The sequence below is a fragment of the Hemicordylus capensis genome, chromosome 2 (genome assembly GCF_027244095.1).
Source record: "Hemicordylus capensis ecotype Gifberg chromosome 2, rHemCap1.1.pri, whole genome shotgun sequence".
Taxonomy (NCBI): domain Eukaryota; kingdom Metazoa; phylum Chordata; class Lepidosauria; order Squamata; family Cordylidae; genus Hemicordylus; species Hemicordylus capensis.
This window is the reverse complement of record NC_069658.1, coordinates 321,868,401-321,891,403: the sequence shown is the minus strand read 5'-3', so window position 1 is coordinate 321,891,403 and position 23,003 is coordinate 321,868,401. Positions and strand designations below refer to the sequence as shown.

The following is a 23,003-nucleotide window of genomic DNA, read 5'->3' as shown; positions in this document are numbered from 1 at the left end:
TGCTTGTTAGTCAAGCATTTCTCCACTATGCCAATAGGTGGCTGTTAATTCTGGTAAAGGAATTGCAAAATCTATAGATCTAATATTCAGGTGAGGAAAGGAAAATTCTGGTTAAGAAACTGCAAAATCTATAGGTTTAATATTCAGGTGAGGTGGGGAGAAGCAGTAGTTTAGCCATAAGAGGGCAGTGAAGATCACCCAATGAAGATGAGGTAGCAGCCATTTTCTTTTGGGGTGAGTTGTACTTCTTTCTTATGATCATGAATCAGATAGTAAAGTGTCCAATAAAATTTGCAATGAAAAAAAGAGGTCCAGATTCTTACAGTGAAATGGAAGTTTCAAAATCCTCCACTAGATATTAAAGGAAAAGGTAAAGTGTGCCGCTGAGTTGGTATCGACTCCCAGAAACCCTGCTCTTGTTGCAAGAAAGCATCCTCTAAGAACACACAGCTACTGTTCAACAGCTTTATTATAGTACTGGTCTTCCAACATTAGACCAGTCATGTTGTCTGAAACTACTCTCCAAGCTGTGCTGACCAACTGAACATTTTCTATGAATCCTGCAAGCATTTATTTCTACCTAGGAAGAATATGATGAAAAGGTGAATTCACATGCCTTTTATTTTCTGTAATTCTTTAATTTTCTGTGCCGTTTGAAATATATCTTACTCCTGAAAGACAGTAAAAGATGGTTAGATGAGCCCTAGCTGAGTATATTCCCTGTGGAAAATCCTGCTGATTTATCCAAGGCCCTTCAAAGTCTGAATTCACAGCAAGCCTCCTCTGTCTATGTGGTTCATCTCATCTAATTTTTACTGTGTGCTTCAAGGCTTGAGACAAAATGCTTCAGTGAGTCAGAAGATTAAAGCATAGAGGTTTAACTAGCAGAGCCTTCAAGAAGTTATTGGGCCATAACAGAACAGACAATTGTGTGATGGACAGGTAAAGTAAGCATCTCTGCCTGTGATTTGGTCCTCTTGCTCACTGGCCTTTACAAAGAGCCAAAATGTAATATCCCACAAGAGATGAACCTCACATGGACTCACCAAATCTGCCAGCAGGCTATTTCCATCCATCACTTAAAGAGACCCAGTTCTTCCCTTTATTATGACAGCTTACAATCTCTGTAACACTATTAAGCTATTTCAAACCATTTATGTGACCTAGTGCTGCCATCGCACTCCCATCTGTGGGCTATAGCCCTGAAGGATACGGAAGGAAGGATCTGAGGCCCACTTGGGCTAGCCAAGGTTGCTCTTTGTCTTGAGCTATAGAAGATTAAAAAAGAAACGAATTGTCTGTTTTTTTTAATATGCTTGGAAAATATACTAGCTAACACTGTGCGTTACATTTTTTTATTGTCTTGTGACAGCATTTATATCAAGCACATTAGGAGTAAAGCTGTTCCAAAGATAAATGCTGGCATTTTATGTCCACCATAGAATTCTCTGAGCAGAAGTGTGTGTGTTAGTTTGGGGTATTATAAGAACAGCCCTGCCGGATCAGGCCCAAGGCCGAGACCAGCATCCTGTTTCATACAGTGGCCCACCAGATGCCTCTAGGAAACCCACAAGCAAAAGCTAAGGGCATGCCGTTTCTCTTGCTGTTGCTCCCCTGCAACTGGTATTTAGGCATCTTGCCTCTGAGTCTAGAGGTGGCTTATAGCCCTCAGACTGGTAGCCACTGATAGATCTGACCTCCATGAATTTATCTAAAACCTTCTTTAACCTTCTTAAAACCTTTGTTGTAAACCGCCCAGAGAACTTGTGTTTGGGGTGGTATAAAAATGTGTTAAATAAATAAATAAATAAAATTAAAGCCATCCAGGCTGTTGGCTGTCACCACATCTTGTGGCAGAGAATTCCATAGATTAATTATGTATTGTCTGAAAAAGTACTTCCTTTTGTCGATCCTAAATTTCTTGGCAATCAGTATTATGGAATGATCCCTGGTTATGAGAGGTGGAGAAACATTTCTCTCTATCAACTTCTCCATACCATGTACCAGTTTAGAGACCTCTATCATGTCTCCCCTCAGTCATCTTTTTTCTCAACTAAAAAGCCCCAGGTATTATAGCCTTGCCTCATAATGAAGGTGCTCTATCTCCATATCCTCTTTAATAATCCCTTTCACACTCTCATCATCTAACAGTCCAACTGCCTCCCTGGCAGGTTTCCTGATTCTGATGTATTTAAATGAGTGTTTGTTATTCCCCTTGATGCTTTTAGCTAAATGTTCCTCAAACTCTCTTTTTGATTCCCTTATTGTCTCCTTGCATTTCTTCTGCCAGAGTTTGTGTTCCTTTCTGTTATCTTCATTTGGGCAGGCCTTCCAATTTCTGAAGGAAATCTCCCTCCCCTTTATAGCTTCCTTGAAGGCAAGCTGGCATCCTCCCAGACTTGGTGGTACCATTCCTCCTTGTTGGTATACATTCTAGCTGGGCTTCTATTGTTGTTTTAAATAAACTCCATGCATTCTGGAGAGAAGTGACTTTCCTGATTTTCCCTTTCAGTTTTCTCTTTACCAAACTCCTCACTTTAGAGAAGTTTCCTCTTCTAAAATTCAAAGTGTCGGTGCTAGATTTTAGTTGCCGATTCTCTCCTCACATGTATGTGGAATTTGATCACACTATGGTCACTGTTATACCACCTTAAGTGGCGCAGTGGGGAAATCCTTGACTAATAAGCAGAAGGTTGCTGGTTTGAATTCCCACTGCTACTATATTGGGCAGCAGCAATATAGGAAGATGCTGAAAGACATCATCTCATATTGGAGGAGGCAATGGTAAACCCTTCCTGTATTCTACCAAAGAAAACCACAGGGCTCTGTGGGCACCAGGAGTCGAAATTGACTTGATGGGACACTTTACCTTTATGGTCACTGTTCCCTAAAGGTTCCATGACACTGACATCTCACACCAGGTCCTGTGCACAATTCAGGATTAAGTCCAAAGTAACCTTCTCTCTGGTTGGTTCCATGATGCACTGTTCTAGGGCACAGTCATTCAGTATATCTATAAATGTGGCTTCTTTGTCATTTCCTGAATGTGAATTTATCCTGTCTATGCATAGGTAACTGAAGTTACATATTATTACAGTTCTGTCACTCTTTGACATCTCCCTGATTTCCTTCTGCAAGCCCCAGTCACTGTCAGCATTTTGGTCAGGAGGGCAATAGCATGTCTCTAATACCACATTTCCCTTCGGGCCTTGTATTGTCACCCACAGAGTTGAGTAGCAAGTGTTGCATTTCTGTGGGTACATCTACATACTCACTCACAAGATATGGTGTTAATCTGGTGCAAACATTACATGTTACAGCAACAGCCTTTAAATACATCTGACAAATCACTTAATCATATTGCAAAATATGGTATTACAAAAATAGCCTAGTATCGGAGGTGTGGGGAAAAGAGAAGGCTGTTTTTGGAAAACTTTCAAGTTCAACTTTGTCCTTGCAATACGAAAAAAAAATGGCCATCATATTTCTTTAACCAAAAACATTACACCAAGCCAAGGTAACCTGTATGGTAGCCTGTGGCTGTGAGAGACATGGCATTGTATCCAGAAATTATCTTCCTTCAATGAGTTGCTTCCGCTGACCCTTCCATTTCCAGGCCTCCTCCACCCCGCACTTTGTAGGTTGTCTTTCTCATTAAGATTGTGAACTCTAAACTGTAAGCCTGCTAAAGGTAAAGCGTGCCAAGAAGTCGATTTCACCCACAGACCCCTGTGGTTGTCTTTGGTAGAATACAGGAGGGGTTTACCATTGCCTCCTCCTGCGCAGTGTGAGATGAAGCCTTTCAGCATCTTCCTATATCGCTCCTGCCCAATATAGGTACCCGCGGGGATTCAAACTGGCAACCTTCTGCTTGTTAGTCAAACATTTCCCCTCTGCACCACTTAAGGTGCTCCTGCTGGCAGTGATCCTATCATTTAATCTCAGCGAAGTGCCCAGCCTAGTTTTTAAATGCTCTTAATAAAGTGAATGGGCCTTATAGATGTATCTGGTGCTGGGAGTGCCATATAAACATATTTTCAACTCAGCCATAGTCCAAATCTGGGTCAATCTGAATCATGTGGCTGCAATTTCTACTAGGGGTATGATAAAGTATCTTATGCTGGCCTCTCCACTGAACAGAAGTAGACAACTTGGACTAGTTTGGACTAGCTTTCCAAATTCCAAAGCACTGTGTAAGAGATTCTGAGTCTGAACTGATTGGCTGTTTCCTGCTCCTGGTTTGGCACCTTAGAGCTAAACAGGATGTTTCAAAAATGTTCTCTGAAAATACAGGCATAATGAGCACCGGAAATCCTGGTGCCCACATTTATTCTTCATTCATGCAAGCAGTACACTCTACCTTAGCCCTGCTATGGTTCTTTTGCTATGCATATAGGCAGGAAATCAATGTGGTTTGAATGCAAGACACATTATTGGAAATGTAGCTGAATGAGCCCCTTGTTTAGTTTTTACCTATTTACTAACCACTAGAACATGATTAATAATTCAGAAACTATTATGCCTGTGGGTGCCTAATATTGGAACTTATCCTACAAAATGAATTTATTTGAATAGTAGAAAGTGAGATTCCTCCTCCTTCTTCTTTTGTCTTGTATCTAACTATTTTGTTACTGAGTTTGGAGACTTAGCTTTGAAAAATATTGTACCTAGGTATTTTTTGTGACACACACACACACCCTGTGCTATCATAGGGAGAAAAATGGAGACAAAGTGAGGCTTGTGCAGTACTTCGGTTTAGTGTACCAGCCACCATGGAATGTGCTTGTTCACATCACTTGCTCACTCTCCCACTATGAGGAGCTACACTCCCATGTAATGTAAAACAAGCATTTTGCATCTGACAAGTGTTGGAGGGTATACTGTTAAAGCTTTCCTCACACTTCCCACTCTGCATCAGCCATGGCTAAATAAAGATATAAGAAAAGGTGTTAGAGAACCACAACAGCCTCCACAGACCAAGGTGGGAGGGTAAATGATGGATGCCCACATAGCCATTGTGGACATCCGGACAGGGAAGAAGCAGGTCACATCCCAGCACTCCAGATGCTGAAGCCTATAAGGCTGTTCATACGAGCAGCGCTATTCAGGCTTGGACAGCCCTACCTGGATAGGACTGTTCATATGAGGCACCAAGATTGTGGCCAATCCCAGCACTACCTCGCTGGGTAGCCCAGGAATTTTACCTGGGCTTTTACCTAGGCAAAAGAGTGTGAGCACACCCTTTTACCCAGGTCCCTGGTTGTGTCAGAGCCAGGTGCATAGAGCACCTGGACGAGGGACAATCCCTCAATGCACCTTGCTCCCTGCATGGATTGACTGATTGATTGTTAAATTTCTATACCGCCTTTCATTAAAACAATCTCAAGGCAGTTCACACAGATGTTAAAACACGACTACAAAAATCACACAATTAAAATATTAAGTGCAATAAAAAAAATTGAAGTTGGATTCTTGATAGACTGCTTCTTTGTTGCGGGGGGAGGGGGGCGTGCATGCATGCATAGAAGCAAAGGCGTTTCATTTCCAATCGTATTCCTATGGCAGTATTTATTTGAATATGTGCGATATAGAGAGGCCATTTGCCAGTCCTCAAATGCTAAATCTATTAGGACATTGTGCTTTTAGACATAATAATGATGCAATGACTTCTTTATTCATGAAAGAGGTAGGAAAACTCATCAAGTTCCAATAATGCTTCAAGGACACCCATGGGGTGAAAGGGCATATAGGTCAAAGGGCAGATGAAAATCCAAAGGCCACCAACCTCAGAGGGCAACAAAACATGCATGGTGCATTTAGGGATACCTGGAAGCTGGACTGCATTCTCCCAGCCTCCAGAAATCCACGCTGCTTAGAACAGCATGGATCATGTGGGTGCATGAACCACGTGTCCCACACAAGGCTACAGGAGTCTATAGCTCTAGACTCTATAGTTCTGCTGCAGTCTATAGCAGAGCAGGAGGTGGGTCTGTGCATTCACTCAGGAGGGAGGGAGGAGCTAAACTTGCTGCTGTGAGCAGCGAGCTTCTAAAGGTAAAAAAGGGGGAGAACTGTCCTCACCTCGCCCCACCCCAGAAGCCAGCCACCGCCGCCCCCACCCCACTACTTTTAATAAAAGTAAAGTAAAGGTCTATTAGGCAACAAAAAGAGGGAACCTCTTTCCCCTCACCCGGTTACTCCCCCTCCCTGCAGCTGCTACTGCCACTGCTGACCTGCCTTTGAAAATAAAAGTATAGTAAAGGAGGGGGACTTTCCTCTCACCCCCCCCCTTCCCCACAGCTATTGCCACAGCCGCGGATTTTAAACAAAGTAAAGTAAAGGAGGCAGGAGGGGGACTTTCAGGCATGGCAAAATTTAAGGAGCCGCCACTCCTCTGATTTTGCCGCCGTAGGCAGATGACTTCTCTGCCTATGCTCTAATCCGCCAGTGCTTGCTTGTTTCCTGTTCCCTGACTATTTCAGCTCTCTTGTCTGAACAATTGCGCTAGAGGTGAAGTGTAATGCCTTGAAGACCCAAGCCTATTTCCTCACTTTCTCTAATCTGCTTTTTCTTTTGAAGCTTCTAGGTGTATTTCCTGCCTTACTGAGCTGCTGCTTTGTGCATCTCACTTGTCTTCCTTCTGGATTATCTGAATCCGAGAGCATGCTTTCGTCCTTGATCCTGCTTTGCCTTACTTCTCAGTTTTTTCTATTTGACAGGAAACCAAATTGGATGTCCTGTGTAGATTCAGAGCTGGAAATTCAGGTCTTCAGTGAACTTCTAAAAGGTGGTGGTTGGTGGATACAATTTGAACTGGGGAAGTGGCAGGCAGGAGAAGGGGTGCTTAAACTATTTCAGCCTCTTCCTTGTTCTCCCCTCCATTTTCTCTCTTGCTAACCCTTGCTAATTGAGCAAAGAGGCACCTTTCAAAGTGATAATATTATCCCTCTGCTCTTATATTTAGCAGAGGGAGAGCAACTGGCCCTATCCAAGCCCAGCACAGCGTCCCTACAGTGGCTGCTGCTGGTGTCTACCTTTAAAAAAAAAAAAAAAGATTGTGAGCCCTTTGGGGATAGGAAACTATTTTATTTGTTGTTTATTTTTCTATGTAAACCACTTTGGAAACTTCTGTTGAAAATGGTATATAAATATTAGTAGTACTAGTAGTAATAAGTACAACTTGTGACAGACATGCATCTGGTAACCCTAGTGTGATTGTGTGAACCCACGCCAAGGGTTCACACAATTATAAAAATGCCATTAACCCACATTAAACCTACAGTATAGTCACCCCTTGCCAACCACAAGGATTCTGTTCCGGGAAAACCTCTTCCTTGGCGAATTCGCGGTAGACAAGCCATTGAAATCAATAGCAAACAGGGGGTTAGGGGAATCGTGGTCACGGTGTCTTCAAAATACAGTTAAAATAGGAAAAAAATCCCCTCAAATCACCAGGAGTGAGTAAGAGGAGTAAAGGGGACCCCCGAAAATAACTCCCTGACCCCTGAAAACCACACACACAAACACAAAAATCCATTGGAAAAAAATCATGCCAAACCACAGATACTCAGGTCGTGGTTGGCGAGACTGGTCACAATTTCCCAGTCATGGATGCTCAAATCTGTGATTGGGTATCCCACAGCTGGCGAGGGATGACTGTAAATTCAAACAATTGTGTTTGTTTTTCTATATAAACCACTTTGGAAACTTCTGTTGAAAAGTGGTATATAAATATTAGTAATACTAGTAGTACTAAGTAAGCCACCTAATGGGGCAGCAGGGAAATGACTTGACTAGCAAGCCAGAGGTTCCCAGTTCGAATCCCCACTGGGGATTACCCAGACTATGGGAAACACCTATATCAGGCAGCAGCGATATAGGAAGATGCTGAAAGGCATCATTTCATACTGCAGGGGAGACAGCAATAGTAAACCCCTTCTGTATTCTACCAAAGACAACCACAGGGCTCTGTGGTCACCAGGAGTCGACAACGACTCAATGGCACACTTTACCTTTAGTAGTAGAAAGTACTCTCAGCTATGGCAGACATGCATCTGGGAACCCTAGTCTGATTATATAAACCCACGCCAAGTCTGTTTATGGCCCAAGATGAATCAGAGATTCCCAGCTTGGTGTGGGTTCACACAATTATAAGAATGTCAGTAATAACCCACATTAAACCTACAGTAAATTCAAATGACTGTGTGAACCAGACCAGTGGCTTGCATACTGCAGGATACATTGCAGGTGGTAGGAGCCATGCCTGTGCTGCTGCACATGTGTAAACAGCATTGGAAGAGTTGTGCCTCAGGGCAGCTCTGCTGCAGCATAAAGTTGCACAAACACAATTGTGCAGCAGGATACCCATTGGAAATAAAAGGTGTCCTGTTCCACAACTCTGGCGCAACTCTATTTATGTGTGTGCAGTAGCATGTTGCCTTGCGCACCATGTGAGCCAGTAGGGCAGTTCGCACAACCATAAACTGGATAAGAGACAAATCCTATCCACTTTCAAGAGATGGTCACTTTTCCATGAGCACAACATCAGTCTGAATGTTGGCCAGTGCTTTCAGATAGCTATCCTTTAGGCCTGTTTTTGTAAATGGAAGCCAATTCCTTTCCTAAGGGAAAAGCAGTCTGCCGATTAGAAGCATTCCCCTGCTAACTGGGCAAAGAGGCACCTTTTACCATGGTGATTCTCTTTATTTAGCAGGGGGAGAGTAACTGGCCCTATTCACCCCCAGCACAGTGCCCCCAGTGACTGTTGCTGGTGTCTATCTTGTGTTTTTTTAGAATGTGAGCCCTTTGGGGACAGGGAGCCATCTTATTTATTTATTATTTCTCTGTGTAAACCGCCCTGAGCCATTTTTGGAAGGGCGGTATAGAAATCGAATTATTAATAATAATAATAATAATAATAATAATAATAATAATAATAATAATTCTGCCCAGATGCAGTCAAAGGTTGGCAACTCTACTCTGCTGCTTTTCCTTGGCATAATAAGTGTATTTCAATACAAATTCTTACTCACCCTTTTGACATCTGGTTTCCATGCTGTGACTCCATGGGTGGAGTCACAATGGGAATAAGCAGTGGATAGGTTCTCTTCCATCTTTCAGATTTCTCCAGAAAGAAGCTCACAGTAGATCACTTCCAATGATTGCTTTCCAGAGTCGTTGCTAGCTGACCAAGTCCTAAGATGCTTTGGTCCTTCAGGAAACAGTATTTGATTATTCTGGTACACCTGTACTGGACCAGGCTGCAGCCCATCCTCAGCTAATTGTGCTTACTCCTTTATACCTTGAGGCTCTAAACTGTCTGGGACCAGGTGACTTCTTGGACTACCTACTCTTATTTGAGCAAGAATTACCTGCTGGCTGAAATCAACACCGGAGGCCTTCTTCCAGGGGCTCCCACCTGTGGAAGTTGGACAGGTGGTGATCAGAGGCAGGATCTTTTCTCTGACTGCACCCTGATTGTGGAACTCCCTCCCAAGGGAGATCTGCTTGAAACCTTCATAGTTATCATTTATGTGTTGGGCAAGTTTGTCCTGTTAGTGTTGCATTTGGTGGGTTATCTCTCTCTCCTGAATACCGTTTTAACTGCTCTGTAATAGCAATAGCAATAGAACTTACATTTATATACCGCTCTATAGCTGGAAGCTCTCTAAGCGGTTTACAATGATTTAGCATATTACCCCCAACATTCTAGGTACTCATTTTACCGACCTCGGAAGGATGGAAGGCTGAGTCAACCTTGAGCCCCTTGGTCAGGATTGAACTTGTAACCTTCTGGTTACAGGGCGGCAGTTTTACCACTGCGCCACCAGGGGCTAGAATTTTACAACTGTGTAAAATGAATGCTCTTGTATTAATTGGTGGTTTTATGATGTCTTATTGGTATCCTATTCTTGGATCTTATTCTTATCCTATTATATAACTTGGATCCTATTCTTAGGGGAAAGGGAGTGGTCAATAAACCTTCCAAATAAATAAATGTCCTGGAGTAGGAAGACGAAAGCTGGCTCAGGAGTTTCTTTTTCTCCAGCCACAGGCACTGAACTGGTCTGTGCTCCTGTCCTTCCCCTCCTAATATGAGGCTGAGTCTTGAGTCCCCACTTCATTACCTGCCAGGTCCTTTTAAAGAGCTGACATTTCCAGTCCTGACATTTTCCACGGCTCCATCTGGGAATTAATGGCTGGATATTAACAGCGATGGGGCTGTTTATCATAATTAGACTCATGAAGCGATTGAGCATTCAACTCTTCCTCTTTTTTTAAATCAGCTCTGAGGAAATAACTGCAGAATTTAGCAGAAGAGGTGGCTGATTGATTGATTGATTGATTTTAGTCTGTCAGGTTTCGTCTTTAAAGTTTGCCAAACTGAACAGCCCTTCATGAAGATGACGCCAAGGTTGACCTGACTTGGGCACGTATGTGGAATTACTGGAGCCATTTGGTATTTTGAAAAGACATTTATTATTCTGACATTTTCTGTAATTCAGACCTCTCCCAAAGCAAACTAAATTTCGTGACAGGGATATAGCAAACACTGCGGATGTTATAGTGATGTTTCACCTGTATGTGTGTGGAAAGAAAATTAGATCAAAAGCAGTTGATTTGCACATTTCCTTGCAGGTTGACTTTAAAATTACCAGACCAACATTTAAGACCAGAGGCGTATCTAGGGAAAACAGCGCCTAGGGCAAGCACTGAAATTGCACCCCACCCACACCCCCACACCCAAATATCTGACACCCATCTTTCAGATAACTTCACCATAATATCAGTTCAAAAATAAAAGTCAAGCTTGTCAATCTTTTAATTAACAAATTATGGCACTACCTGAAAATTATAACTGCACCTTACTTGCTTTCACTGATGCAAATTGCTGAGGCAGCACAGATACAGCCTTCTTCAGAAAGCAGGAATCACACCTATCAGCTATTCAGAGAGGTACTGGAGACTGGATGTAGTCCTTAGACTCCCTGATCAGCATGTTCATTGCATTCCAAATCCAGCAGTGTGTATTAGCAACCCCCCTGCCCCACCCCCAGCTGCTATCTGCCAGCAAGCAGTAAAATTCACATTTTTTATATCCCGTTCTTCCTCCAATGAGCCAAGAGCAGTGTACATACTTAAGTTTCTCCTCGCAACTACCCTGTGGAGTAGGTTAGGCTGAGAGAGAAGTGACTGGCCCAGAGTCACCCAGCAAGTCTCATGGCTGAATGGGGATTTGAACTAGGGTCTCTCTGGTCCTAGTCCAGCACTCTAACCACTATCAAGGCAGTGTGTGAACACCTGCATTCAGAGTGGGGCCTTACAGCCTCAGCACCTCCTCCAAAACACAAGTCAGCCTACATGCACATACAGCTACAACATGCAATAAAAACAAACAAAAACCCCACTCTATCTTAAGAGTAAGATACACAAAATGAGCAGGCAGGGCTATTGCTGAGGAATCTCAAGGCTAGGGCAAGGAAAAGAGAGAAACTAATAAATTAATTCTTAAGGGGCACACTTATGAACAATTCTGGAATGTTAATTAAACTGTTTCCTCCTTTCCCCTTCCAATACATCAGAGCAAACAGCATAGGAAGAGAGATTTTGTTTATCCATGTGCCCATTTTTCAGTTTATATTTACAGTTATATCCCTTTCTTCTTCCAAGGAGCTCAGAGTGGTGTACATGGGTTTTTTTATCCTCACAACAGCCCTGTGAGGTAGGTTAGGCTGAGAGATACATGACTGGCCCAAAGTCACCCAGTGAGATTCATGGTTGAATGAGGATTCAAACTCAGGTCTTCCTGGTCCTAGTCCAACACTCTAACCACTACACTATGCTGGCCCTCAGGAAAAGTCACAAAGAAATCCATCAATTACACTTGTATTCATCCACCTCATAGAAGGGATCTCTGCATATTAAGCTTTTTAAGGTTTCTTTTGGTGACTGCATTGTTTATGCACATTAATACAAGTCTATTTCTACATAGTGTGCATGCCTGGCAGTAAATGAAAAACTTATTGTAAGTTCTAGAAAGTGGCTTCAAATTTCAGATGTAAAACAATCTTTTTCATTTACATTTACAATTACAAGACTTTTTCAATTACACATGATTTACTGCACATTTTAATAGGCAACTCTTATAAAAGACAAGACTTAAATCACAAAATAAATTTTTAACAAACTGGGGCTGCTGGAAGGGCAAGCCAGCACAGCTAAGTACCTACACTCCTCCTCACCCCTCCCCTCTAACCACAGAGCACAGAGAAAAGCCCACCCAAAGAAAGGAAGATGGAATTTGAGCACCATGGGGAAAGGGGTTGCCTGCAGAATGTTGCTTACGGAATAAGAACCTTCGAGTGAAGAGCTGCTTTCACACAGCAAGCCCGCTCTGAAAAAAGACCGAAGAGCTACCTCCGGCTCTTTAGAGCTTGATGCCATGCCCCCTTTGCATGTGATGTATCATGTGATGACATCACATGCAAAGGGGGTGCGGCCTGAAGCTCTAAAGAGCCGGAGCAAGCTCTTCAGTCTCATTTTAGGGCAGGCTTGCTGCCTAAAAGCATCTGTTTTCCCTTTCTTTCTCTATCTGGAGAGAGAGGAAGGGGAATAGAGGCTTTCAGGCAGCAAACGCTCCCTGAAAATAACTGGAAAGTCAGTGCTCAGGGGAGGCTGGGGGTGGGGGGTGCAGGCTCTCCGCCCAGGACTCAGATCTCTGTCATTGCAGCTGCGTAAGTGGGGGTGGCAGCGGTGCCCAGCCGGCTGGGGATTTTAAAAAACACACACAAAAAACCCTAAAAAACATACAACTGTGGTGATTGGGGGTGGGGCATGGCAGGCACTTGGCGCCCTCTTGCAACTGGTGCCTAGGGCATGTGCCCTGCCTGCCCCACCCTGGTTACACATCTGTTTAAAACAAATACATGCTTGAGCTAAGGCTAACATGTTTTATAGACATGTGAACAAAGGGGCATCCATTACGTTCTATGCAGGAGTGTAACTATAATAGGGCAAGGGGAGACAGTTGTCTGGGGCCCACTGCCTTGGGGGCCCCCCAGAGGCAAGTCACATGACTGACTCCCCCAGCTGTGCACCTGCCCGGGCTTCCTTCAGTTGTATTCATCCTCCGAAAGTGATGTGAGTGTTAAGACCTGGAGCTACCAGAACAGCATGTCTTTCTCTAGTACCATTAAATGACTTGCATCATCCAAACAATTTACAAAACCTCTTAAAAAATAATGTAGGATGATGTTCTATTGTGGCGCATACGTTATACACACACACACACACACACACGTATACACCTCACTGAAGTTCAGCTCATGAAGTAAAGAAATCTTAAATGAGGCTGAACAGTGGCAACAAAAAAATTAATAAATATTACTATGCTTTTTGTTACCACTATTCAGCCTCAATTAAGATTTCTGTACTTCATGAGTTGAGCTTCAGTGAGGTGGGGCCCATTTTAAAATCTTGTCTCTGGGCCCACTTCAACCTTGCTATGCCCATGGTTCTATGAGGTTATGTGTGAGTTCACACATTCATCAAATGCAGAAATATATGTGTGGTAGAACAAGGGTGTACAACCACCTATATGATAAATCAGTGAATCAGGCTCCTGTGCATACATATACACACATAATATGCCCTATTCTCACAGTCCTTTCACTTCAAAAAAGAAAGAAAAAAGGGTACAAGGATTATGGGAATTGGTTGTACCCACAGATATACCCCCATATATCCAATTTATATGTTACATATAATGGTGGGCAAGCACACAAGCCCATACCTTATTGCTTATGCAATATTTCTGAATTCGGGAAATGTGTGAACCAGCCTCATAATGTTCTAATATGGGACAAATCTTCAAAATGAAGGAGATTTGGAAGGCCTATTCCAGATTCAGACATCACTTGTGCAATAACAGGTGTCCTTCAAAATGTGCTGAATCTGTTCTCTGTTATCTCGGTCAAACGTATTATCCTGAATACGAATGTTGCAGAACAGTGTTTATAGCAAAATTCAGAACAACTGAAGATGTGTGTGACAGTCCTACAAAGTCCTGTCTAATTTAGTGAATTTCACTAACAGAGTTAAAGGCTGCTCTCACAAGCAGCCTAGCCCAGGATTGGGCAGCTTGTGTGGAGTGCTGGGATCTGTGCAGATCCTGGCACTCCTGCCCAGCCTGCCCCAACTCAGAAGCCCAGCCTTTAGCCGAGGTTAAGGGTGTGAGCGTGCCTTTAACCCTGGTGCTGGGATTGTGTTTGTGCTCAGACTGCTTGCAGCCCGAGCACACACAGAGACAGGTGCCTAGAGTGCCCGTCTCAGAGGAGGTATCCCCTAATGCATCATGCTCATCACGTGGTACATTGTGGGATATGCAGATCTTTGCTGCGTGCAGCAGCGTGGACTGTGCTGAAGTGCGGTCTGCTCCTCCCACCAGCTGCAGAGATCATTGTGGGGTGGGGGGAGAGATAAGGTTTGTGCAGCCTCCCTCCCCCACCCAACCACCTGCCCACCCTGGCTCCGGTCCTGAGAATAGCCTCTAAGTGTTGTTATGGGCTTCAGATAGGCAGGCAGAAATAGTGAGGTCTGGATTTTCAATCTATTTTCCCAGGCCTTCAACTGAGACCACTTTTAAAAAATTTAATGTGTTTTTATCTATTATGATTTTTTATCTTTTTATGAATTTTATATGTTTTATATGTTTTATTATGTTAATTCTGTACACCTCCTAGAGATTTCAATATTAGGTGGTATATAAATTAAATCAATCAATCAATCAATAATCTGGTTCACTTAGATATATTCTTTGTTACCAAAGGATATATCTAAATAAACCAGACTGGCATCCCACTCCTAAATATTTTTGCCTGTATATCATGCTTGCAATGCCAGCACAACATCAGTTTAACACCAGCATAATGTCAGAGTTTGTCATAATACCTTTTCAGAACAGTCATCACATTCCATCCTAAGCATTTATTTGTTGTCATAAGAGGGTGTTGGAGCACGTTCATCTTGGCAATGTTTTGTACCATAAGAACGTAAGAACAGCCCTGCTGGATCAGGCACAAGGCCCATCTAATCCAGCATCCTGTTTAATACAGTTTCCCACCAGATGCCTCTGGGAAGCCCACAAGCAAGAGATGTGTGCATGCCCTCTCTCCTGCTGTTGCTCCCCTGCAACTGGTATTGAGAGGCATCGTGCCTCTTGTTAGAGGTTGTTGATTTTTACTCACAATAGGTAAAACAGCAGAGCACTAAGGAATGAGCACACAATCCAGTTACAGAGTAGGTAGCAGAGGATATTTTGGATATTGCAGCTATTTAGGGAAAACACATGGAGATCCTTGAATGACTAAACACTTATTGGTTAAATACACTTAGATAGGAAAGACCTATATCTAATCTAAAGGACTACATAATGGATAGGTAAGTAGAGAGAGAGATGTTTCCATCTGCTCTCTAGGAGGAAAGGAAGGATTGTGACTCAGCACAGGAAGTGCTGCAGAGTCAGTTCAGGGGTCATAGAGTAGGGACAGATAGGGAGACCCTTACTCACTGTCTCTACTTCCAATGCCCCTAGTGGTCATTAGGACAGTTGGTGCAAAAGGTCGATGTACTGGAAGTTAATCTCCAACACCTCTGAGGCTGGAGGTGGCCCACAGCCTCTAGTAACCATTGATAGACCTGTCCACCATAAATCTAGCCTCTAGTAACCATTGATAGACCTGTCCACCATGAATCTGTCTAAGCCCCTTTTAAAGCCATCCAAACTAGTGGCCATCACCACATCCCATGGCAAAGAATTCCATAGATTAATTATGTGCTGTGTGAAAAAGTACTTCCTGAGTCAGTCCTAAATTTCCCAACTTTGTTTCATGGGGTGAGCCCTGGTTCTAGTGTTGTGACACAGGGAGTACTCTCTGTCTACCCTCTCCACTCCATGCATAATTTTATACATTTTGATCATGTCTTCCCTTAGTCACCTCTTTTCCAAAGTAAAGAGCCCCAGATGCTGTAGCCTAGCCTCATAAGGAAGGTGCTCCAGGCCCCTGATCATTTTAGTTGCCCTCTTCTGCACCTTTTCCAGTTCTACACTATCCTTCTTAACATACAGTGATCAAAGCTGTACGCAGTACTCCAGATGTGGCCGCACCATAGATTTGTATGAGGGCATTATAATATTAGAATTTTTATTTTCAATCCCCTTCCTAATGATTCCTGGCACGGAATTAGCAATGAGTGTCCACCATGATGCTATGATCTCTCTCCTGGTCAGTCACCAACAGCTCAGATCCCATCAGCGTATACGTGAAGTTGGTGTTTTTTGCCCCAATGTGCATCACTTTACACTTGCTTACATTTAACTGCATTTGCCATTTTGTCGCCAACTCACCCAGTTTGGAGAGATCTTTTTGGAGTTCCCCACAATCTGTTGTGGATTTTACTACTCTAAATAGTTTAGTGTTATCTGCAAATTTGGCCACTTCACTGGTTACCCCAACTTCTATATCATTTATGAACAAGTTAATAACAATTTTTCTGTGGCCACGTGCCACAGAAAACAACTGAGGTGGCACAGTCTTCACAGCATTCAGTGATCTGTTGCTATTTAGTACTCCACTTCTTGTACAAAACATTGTTCTTCACACATTTAATTTAGACCAGGGGTTCCCAGCCTTGGATTTCCAGAAGCTGCTGGACTACCAGAGTCCATTGTGACTAGGGATTATTAGAATTGTCGTTCAGCAACATTTGGCTACCCAAGATTGAGAACCTCTGATTTAGACAGGTCTTATTAGGGTCAAGTTAGATGAGGTATTCATTGCTTACATAGCAGCTGTACATATTATTTTCTGGATAACTCCTCCTGCAGGACAATCCCTATCTGGACCACAGTGCAAGCTTTTGCTCATTTCCCCTGCCAATCCAGATTGGACATGTGGATGTGATTTACCTCAAAAGGGAAGCTTCCAGCTGTCCTTTCTATTAGCTATTTTCCTTATTCTTTAATGTTAGAGCCTTTTCGGTCATGAATTTGTGCTATTGCTCCTGTGTACCTGTTTATCATTTCTTCCAGCTTACCCATTCCCTAATTTATTTTGGTGGAAGTGAAATCTGCCTGCTTCTCTACCTTGGAAACTGCCCACTTGATGATCCCATCTCAAGGTTCAACCCTGCTTCTCTTTTTTCTTAAGCACACTGCATCTGATTCTTTAGAATGTAGATGGGTGAAATTGAACAAATCCAGCAAGCATTTGTCGAGGGGGAAAGGAGCGTTAGGGGAGAAGGGGAGTTAAGCACATACAGTACTTAACTCTATCAATTAATTAACTGGACTTATATAGCCCATTCCATCTCAAGGGCTCAGGATAGTTTAATATGTTAATTCTACCTTATCCTTCCCTATCCCAGGCCATCAAAAGCCACTTTGATTAAAAATGCCAGCAAACTGGTCAGAGTCTGCTGTTCCCTGCTGTATGCACATTCATTGCACATGTGGAAGATGGCACTAAATGCCTGAAAAAGGCTTCTGTGCACCCCATTACAGATCTGATTTCGGTACATTGATTTAATACTTAGAACATTTTTAGCAGATCTTAAAGATAGTGATGGAAGATAAGGGAGTAGTGGCACATTCTCCACACCATGCATGATTGACAAGTGCAGCATATTCTTTAAATGTCTCAAATACTTGACCTTTCTCTTTCAGTGGATATACATAAGTAAATCTTGAAAAGTCATCAATAAATGTATGTAATGATTGTTAACTATGCTGCTTTGGATTGGACCACAGATATCCAAGTGTATTAATTCCATAGGATGTAGCGATTCCCTCTGTGACTTTGCAGGAAAACTGGCTCTCACTCCTTTATTAATTAAGCAACAGCGGCATATAGTTCCAATTTTTTGCATGACTCCATTTAAAAAATCTTAGTCAATCTATTTCTCTCAAACTCTTTTATCAGATCTATTGCTGATACCCTAACTTTTATGCCATATTTTAGGACAATTCTTGTGTTGGCATGTGCCTATGAGATTTGCCTGTTCAGTCACATAGTCAAATTGAAAAGTTCCATCTTCACACATATACCCAGGCATTATTAAATCATTATATTTGGAAAAGTAACAAGCTTTGTCCTCAAAAGTCACTTTGTAGCCTTTATTAACTCCATGCCCCACAGAGATTAAGTTACTTTGCATGTCTTGGACTAAGAGGGCATCCTTGATTAAGATCTCTTCAGTCTCCCCATTAGGCTGCTTACAAATCACTTTTGCAACTCCTCTCCGCTGAGAATAAACTGTGTTCCCGTTAGCAGTAAGAACAGAAACTTTGTAATTCATGTTTAGATCCACAAACAGTTCAGGGGAATTCAGGATATTCTGGGTAGCTCCTGAATCAATAATAAAATCATTTCTCTCATCTGTGATAATTCCCACATTATAGCTTTTAATCTTTTGTCTGTCCTTTTCTTTGTTCTCAGATTGACCACGAGGTCTGTAAGCAAAGCTCATCCCCCTCACTGTTGCATTGTCAGGCTCCTCACCTCTGTAGCTATGGTAACCAGGCTTCCCGCCTTTGAAGTTCCTTGCGCTTTTTGCACCTCTTAACTCCGGGCAATCAACCTTTCAGTGGCAATTGTAATATCTTTGAAATGCATTATTAAGTTATCACTCACGTTTAAGAGAATTAAGCCTATTGCTCTGTCATAACCCATGCCTCTTGGGAAGCGGCACCATCTTGTGGCCTGTTCTGTGTGAGGACTTTGTTTAATTTTTTTGCCTTTAAAAACAGTTGCATCGTCATAGCCCATTGTTTGTAATTTCTCCCGTTCAACTTGAAAAGAGTACTGATGCTCACCTCCAGATCCATGCTGGACTAACTAACTCACTCAGCTGCACTTAAAAAACAAAACCCTCTGCTGAAGAACTTTGGGCTGCTGGGCCATAATCCTGTTGTGGTTTGTGATTATTTAGGAAAGCACCAACAAGATAAGCTACCCACTCCAGTTACAGAGTAGAGTGCAAAGTTTAGTTGATGCAACTACTTAAAGAACATGCATGGAGATTATCCAATCTAAATATTAAGTTGATTTATCAGTGAAGTCCATTTGTGATAGGAAAGACCTATTCTATCAATCAGCTACATAATGAATAGGGAGGGAGGGAGAGAGAGAGAGATGGAGATGTTTCCATCTTCTCTCTAGGAAGAAAGGAAGAGGGCTGACTCACTACAGGAAGTACCTGAGGAGTCAAGGCAGGGGTCATAGAGTAAAGGCAAGCAGCGACCATCACTCACTACCACCACTCCCAATGCACCTAGTGGTCATTAGGATAGTCGGTGCAAAAGGCCGATGCACTGGAACTCCATATCCAACAAGAACAGCCCTGCCGGATCAGGCCCAAGGCCGATCTAGTCCAGCATCCTGTTGCATACAGTGGCCCACCAAATGCCTCTAGGAAGCCCACAGGCAAGAGCTGAGAGTATGCTCTCTTTCTTGCTGTCACTCCCCTGCAGCTGATATTTAGAGACATCTTGCCTCATAGGCTGGAAGTGGCCTAACATCCTTGGACTAGTAGCCATTGATAAACCTGTCCTCCATGAATGTATCTAAACCAGGCCTGCTCAACTTAGGCCCCCCAGCTGTTTTTGAACTACAACTCCCATAATCCCCAGCCACAGTAATCAATAACCAGGGATTGTGGGGGTTGTAGGCAAACATCTGCAGAAGGGCCGAAGTTGAGCAGCCCTGATCTAAACCCTTCTTAAAGTCATCCAAGCTGTTGATTCTCACCACATCTTGTGGTAGAGAATTCCATAGGTTAATTATGTGTTGTGTGAAAAAATACTTCCTTTTGTCAGTCCTAAATTTCTTGGCAATCAGTTGCATGGTTCATAGTGGCATGAGAGAGGAAGAAAAAAATATCTCTATCCACTTTCTCTACACCATGCATGATTTTATAGACCTGTATCATGTGTCCCCACAGATGTCTTTTTTTCTAAACTAAAACACCCCAGGTATTGTAGTCTTGCCTCATAAAGAAGGTACTCTAGTCCCCTGATCATCTTGGTTGCCCTCTTCTGCAGCTTCTCCAGTTCTATAATGTCCTTTCTGAGGTATGGTGACTGGAACTGTACACAGTTCTTCAAATGTGGCAAAAAATGTTTTTGCATTTCTTATTTTAAAAAAGTTTTGCATAGGGGCATTATAATATTAATTTTATTTTCAGCCCCCTTCCTAATTATTCCAATTGGCCTTTTTCACAGCTGCTGCACATTGTGTCAACACTTTTAATGAGCTGTCCATCATGACCCCAAGATTCCTCTCCTGGTCAGTCACTGACAGCTCAGACCCCATCAACGTATATGTGAATACAGGTGTTTTTTTTGCCCCAATATGCATCACTTTACACTTGCTAAGACTGAACTGCATTTGCCATGAATGCAGTTCAGAATGTGGCCAGAAACAGCAAAAACTTCTGGTAATAATGATAGACCAGGGCTTCATTTGTAGGCACCTTGGAGGTCCTAGTCCAGCTACCTGCTCAAAGTAGGAATCTGTTACATCATCCCTGACAGCTCAACATCCAGCTTCTGAGAACCTCGAGCAAAGGAGAACCCATGACTGCATGAGGCAGACTGTTCCATTGCTGAACAGCTCTCCCAGTTAGGATATTTCTCCGACTGTCTGCTTTCCTGTAATTTCACTCACTGGTTCTAGTCCTGCATTCAGGAGCAAGAAAGAACAAGTTTGCTCCTCCTATGTGACAACCCTTCAGGTATTTGAAGATGACTACCATAGTCTTCTCCAGGCCAAACTTACTCTGCTCCTTTAGCTGTCTTAGAACTTGGTTTCTATTATGTAAGATATGATGCAAATGTGCCACATCTCACTCCTGTCTTAAAACATGCACAAACCAAGCAGCAAAAAGATACAGAGTGTGCTGTTGTGTGCCACTAGCATAATCAGAAATACATCTCTATCTATACTTGGATAATGTAGTCTAGTTCCCCTCCACCCACCCACCCACAATTGTTCAGATGTCCCTTTCTATTCCAGTCTTGTTCCCTTACAGACTTCTACCATTGTCCTTCTGGTTTAACAATTCTACCATTGCTTTTCTAGAACAGTAGAAGAGATTATCAAAAGCTTTCCATCCAGATGTTTGCAAGGTAAACATAAAAGATTTTGTGTTTACATATTACCCATTAACATTCTTCTGCTGATGTGAAGGTAGTAATTACAGAGCCAGATGGGGACTTGCATACAATCTTTGACTTCAAGCCCACCTGCTGCTGGGTGGCATTTTTTAACGAGAGGCCAACCACCAGCAGGAAGAGCAGCAAAGCTGACTGCAATTAAAAATTGAATTTCTAAATCTACCGCATGGCTTATTCCAGGTGAAAACTAAGTGCTTTTGGCTGCAAATTTGGCAGAATGACTGCAGTACATGGAATGCACTCCAAACTAATGTGCTTGAACCTAAGACTCCTCTTGTTACAACATGATGGCAATAGTATAATAATGGTATGCCACCACACACAAAGCTAATGTGAAACCTTGTGCCCATTCCAGAAATCCTGAAATACTGTGATACTCCACACCGAGACTGATATTTGAAATCCACTTACCTCATAGATGTAGAGAGTCTTTGCACCAGAACTGCATGTTCTTGGAGGCTACTGCTGCTAGTGTGGAGGTTCTCTGTGTGGTTGGGGCCATCCATTTGGTAAATATTACAGAGATCATTCAGATGACCTCACTCACCCGGTCCTGGGGAGGACTGGGGGGAAGGAAGGAGCTGTCCTGCCTCCCCTGCCCCATGACTCAAGCCACTCTCAGGCTTGCTAGTGCCATGTGGCCACATGAGCAGCATGTGGTGGCTCTGAGAGTGGGAGGAAAGCAGGCTGCAGCTTCTCACACCCTACATTGCAAAACACAATGAGCGTGGTGCACTGGGGGATTCCCCTACAAACTGGGTGCTCTAGGCATCTGGCTCTGTGTCTGCTCGGGCTGCCTGCAGCCCGGGCAGACACACAACTGGGGACCTGAATAGAAGGGCATGCTCGTGCCCTTTTACCCAAGTAAAAGCCCGGTGGGGGGGAGGACTTTGGGCTACCTAGGAAGGCAGTGCTGGGCTGCCTTGATCCCAGCATTTCACATGAGCAGCCCAACCCAGGCAGGGCTGTGCAAGCCTGGGTAGGGCTGCTTGTGTGAACAACCTTACCGTCTTTGCATGGAGCTTGATGATGTGCAAGCATTTTTTTCATGGTCTCCACATGAACTTAGAAACATATGCACTCTACTGGATAGCCCAAGGCCTACCTGGTTCAGCATTCTGTTTTCCATAATGGTCAACCAGATGCCTCTGGGAGACCCATAATCAAGAGATGAAGGCAACCCCTCCCTCTCCTGTTGTTGCTCCCTGCAACTGATATTTGGAGTCATACTACCTCTGGACTCCAAATGGACCTCAATGCTTCGCCAACCGCAAATTTACCGACAGCAAGGTTTTGCCGGAACGGAACTCTCACAGTTGTTGGGGGATGACTGTAGCTGCTGATACTCCTTCACATGCAGCAGCTTTGGACTGAAGCCTCTGTATGCCTATGGGGAGAATCTTCCTGACCTCAAAGGCAAAGTATGTGCTTCACATGCCTAAGATCCCAAGTTTAAGGCCTGCCACTTACATTTAAAAGGATCCAGGTTAGCTGAATGGGGAAATAACTTTGCTTGTGATTGCTGCTAATGAGAATAGATACTATTGGGCTGAGTGTACCTGTTGTTTGATTCAGTACAGATCAGCAAGAAACGGGATTTAAATTAATTCTTTTTTTAAAAAAGAGAGAGAATGAATTACCACTATCCAATGGAGTTAAAGGCTTCACAAATGTCAAGGGAAAATATATTAACAGAGAGAAATAAACATTTATGGCAGACATAAATGAATATGGAAAATAAAATAAATAATGGGACAAAAGGCTAACAAAC

The 23,003-nt window shown here is 43.0% G+C and overlaps 1 protein-coding gene and 1 long non-coding RNA gene across 4 annotated transcripts in view; one reads left to right on the top strand and one right to left on the bottom strand.

The window, feature by feature from the left end:
- LOC128345807 (kelch-like protein 17) overlaps positions 1-23,003 on the top strand; it is a 58,560-nt gene that overhangs the window by 8,452 nt on the left and 27,105 nt on the right. The window lies entirely within an intron of this gene.
- Positions 387-12,435, bottom strand: LOC128345810 (uncharacterized). The gene is made up of 3 exons (XR_008316656.1): positions 12,346-12,435; positions 9,033-9,211; positions 387-671 (listed from the first exon to the last, which is right to left on the bottom strand). It is a non-coding gene; the product is annotated as an uncharacterized LOC128345810 (long non-coding RNA).